The sequence below is a fragment of the Mus caroli genome, unplaced genomic scaffold, assembly GCF_978045245.1.
Source record: "Mus caroli unplaced genomic scaffold, Mus_caroli_1 scaffold_18, whole genome shotgun sequence".
Classification (NCBI taxonomy): domain Eukaryota; kingdom Metazoa; phylum Chordata; class Mammalia; order Rodentia; family Muridae; genus Mus; species Mus caroli.
In genome coordinates this window covers 30,720,757-30,724,351 of record NW_028227273.1, presented here as the reverse complement: position 1 = coordinate 30,724,351, position 3,595 = coordinate 30,720,757, and the positions used below count along the sequence as shown (strand labels likewise).

The window sequence follows — 3,595 nt, the reverse complement described above, 5'->3', positions numbered from 1 at the left end:
TCTCCCCACCCACTTCAAGTAAGACAAGAAGCTGCCTATGGCCAGAACCCTGAGGCTCTCTGTGTGAATTCCCACCTCCTGCTTCCGAAGCTGCAGAGGCCTCTCCGAGCAGGAGCAGCCAGGGCTTTGTGCCTCAACATTCTTGAGTCATCTAAAATCAAAATATTCCTATTCTTTTTTTTTTTAAGAGAAATTGCCTTCTAGTCACAAGACCTCACTACTTTACATATGTAATGCAGGGAAGATGGCTGAGGGGATGGAGACAATTATTCTGTATCCTCTGCAACCCCATCCTGCTAATCAAAGAGTGTTCCCAAGAGGGCAACCCCTGAGCCTCTGATCCATAGCAGTCATTTTACAAAGCATTCAAACCCTTTTATTTGACATTATTTCCTAACGTTTTTACAATTTCTACATTAGTTTTCAATAAAGCCATTATTTCAGTAACTACACAGTGGCTCGGATATATCAGATAATGTATTTAAAGTCCTCCACTGTTGACAGGTGGGCCCCATCTAACTCTTCTCTAGAAGTATAAGTGAAGGAAACATTTATAAATTGTGCTGCATAGTGACAGTTGCAGGGATTCACAATCGTTTAAATGCAGTCTTTTAAATATTTTAAATGATTTAAAGTACGTTTTAAAGCATTTTTATTATATAAGCAATACATTCACCAATCCAAAATAAAAAGAATCTTCCAGACTCACACCAGGGTATGAAATGCTTTCTCTTCTGTCTTCTGTTTCTGGTCTTATTGCTTTGGTGACCTTTTGACACAACTTTAAATAATATTTATGTGGCTTTATATATTGTGTTGGTTTAAATATGCTTGGCCCAGGAAATGGCACCATTAGGAGGTGTGACCTTATTGAAGTAGGTATGGCCTTGATGGAGTAGGTGTGGCCTTGTTGGAGTGGGAGAGGCTTTGTTGGAGGAAGTATATCATTGTGGGCAGGGGCTTTAAGACCCTCCTCCTAGCTGCCTGTTTGCCTTCAGAACAAGATGTAGAACTCTCAGCTTCTCCTACACCATGCCTGCTTGGATACTGCCATGTTCCTGCCTTGATGAAAATGGACTGAACCTCTGAACCTGTAAGCCTGTCCCCACTTAAATGTTGTCCTTATAAGAGTTGTCTTGGTCACGGTGTTTGTTCACAGCAGTAAAACCCTGAGACAGATATTTACATCTTTAGCTAATGATTCTTGAACCTACACTGTGGAGGAAGAAATCTGTGTGCACCAAGGTCTCTGGCTTTATTTTTATTGCCTTTCCCTAGCCTTGTTCACATTCCCCGAGTCATGTGCCTCTTCTTTGGAGTACCCTGATGGTCTGTTGGGACTCGATCCCAAATAATGTTTCCATATAAGAGTATTAGAGGAGAGGTAGACCTGACAGGTATTTTGGGGTTCAAAATGTGTTCCTGTACCACCTCCTTCCCCCCCCCTCCCTTCCCCCTCTCCCCTCCCCCTCTCCCCTTGCCCTCTCCCCCACTTCTGGTTTAACTGGCCTTAACTCTAGGACCAAATTCATTTCCCCTCAGGACTCTAAAGAGTCGTCTGAAGACAGCGGGATGCAAGAGCTGTGTTCCACACCAGTTGATGAAAAACCTCCTTAAGATCCAGGCTCTTGTGCTAACAGAGTTTCTTGGTCTCTGAATTACTTACATTTGGGGATCAATAATCCTTCACTGTGTGGTGCTGTCTTGTACATTGAGGAGTGTTTACCAGCATTCCTGTCCTCAATCCAACAAACACCCTTTTCAATTCTGACTATCAAAAGTGTCTCTAGGCATTGTCAGATATCCCCTGCAGGGGGAAAAATAATATGCCCTCGGTTGAGGACTGCCTTGTAGCAAAAAGGGAATGGGGCAGGACACGCTGGCCTAAATAATGGTCTTCCAACCATGTCCTCAACTTCATTCTTGGAGCCTGTGAATCTCTTACCTTATACAAAGAAAAGGCTTTGTAATTAAGGTCATAATGATGGAAAGGTTATTTTGGATTATCTAGTAGGCCCAATACAGCTACCAGAATTCTGAAAACACAGAAGCTATTATGATGATAAGGACACAGACCAGAAAGCCTTGAAGACAGAGGAAGGGGCTCTGAGCCAAGTAGCGCAGCACACCTAGAAGCTGGAAAAGGACAAAGTCGCACGACTCACTGTCATTTCTCATTTCCTGTCTCATACCTTTGTGTTTATGTCAAATTATAACTCTAGTAGGACATCAATACAGGATCCATGACCCAAGGAATGAATCCCTTAGTTGTATCAATATGCTATCTACGAAAGCCTTGGTTAGAAGCCATAATGCTTCCTGTCCCGGCTGCCATCAGAGAGCAGCAGCCATGGCCTTGTGCTACCTCATGGCTGTGGGCCTCAACAAGGGCCGCAAGGTGACAAAGAATGTTAGCAACCTGAGACATAGCCGGGCACCACAGGCACCTCGCCAAGCACACACCAAGTTCATGCAAGACATGATCCGGGAGGTGTGCGGCCTTGTGCGCGCCCTAAGAGCGGTGTGCCATGGCGTTGCTCAAAGTGTCAAAGAACAAGCGTGCACCCAAATTCATCAAGAAGAGGGTAGGCAGCATGCTGCGTTGAGCACGGGTCGGGGTGTGGCTGGCGGCAATGGCCATGGGTGACAGGCTACTCCTCCTCACAGGTGGGCACGCACATCAGCGCAAGAGAAAGGGGGAGGAGCTAAGCAACATACTGGCAGCCATGAGGAAGGCGGTGGCCAAGAAGGATTGATGAACCCTCCCCCAATAAAAGATAATACCTACAAAAATAAAAAAAAGAAAAAAGAAAGAAAGAAAGAAAGAAGACATAAATGCTTCAAAGATGGAGTACTGTTCTTCAACATGCAGTGTCATTTATGGTGACAGAGGCTGGAAAGTGGTTATCTATGGAGAAGAGAAAATTAGACAGCGAATGCTCCAGACACCTCTTTTTTTTTGGGGGGGGGGGGTTCGAGACAGGGTTTCTCTGTATAGCCCTGGCTGTCCTGGAACTCACTTTGTAGACCAGGCTGGCCTCGAACTCAGAGATCCACCTGCCTCTGCCTCCCGAGTGCTGGGATTAAAGGCGTGCACCACCACGCCCGGCTCCAGACACCTCTTAGGAATTCTCAGTCCCGTTCTGTGTGGTGACTAACTAACTGTTTACCCCACCCAAAGGCTTACCAAATGCCATTGAACTTATGTCATAGGTAACTTAATGCTCAAGTTTAACTGTGTTGGCGAATCTTACGGCAGCATGACACAAGCTAGAATCATCTGAAGAGAGGGAAGCTCACTTGAGAAAATGTCACCTAAGACCCAGCTCTAAGGCATTTTCTTAATTAGTGATTGATGGGGAGGGCCCAGCTCATTGTGCGTGGGGATGCTCATCACCTGTGCTGGTGGTCCTGAGCTCTACAAGCAAGCAAGGCAAGCAAGACATAGGGAGCAAGCCAGTAAGCAGCACCCCTCCATGGCCTCTGCATCAGCTCCTGTCTCCAGGTTTCTGCCCTATTTGATTGAGACTCAAGGTACTCTGTTAACCAAAACCCCTTGTAAAATCAAAAGCAAAAATCAAATTACATACTTCTG

The 3,595-nt window shown here is 45.5% G+C and overlaps 1 pseudogene; it reads left to right on the top strand.

The window, feature by feature from the left end:
- Positions 1-2,350: 2,350 nt before the first annotated feature.
- Positions 2,351-2,756, top strand: LOC110284245 (large ribosomal subunit protein eL36-like; annotated as a pseudogene).
- The last annotated feature ends 839 nt before the right edge of the window (positions 2,757-3,595 follow it).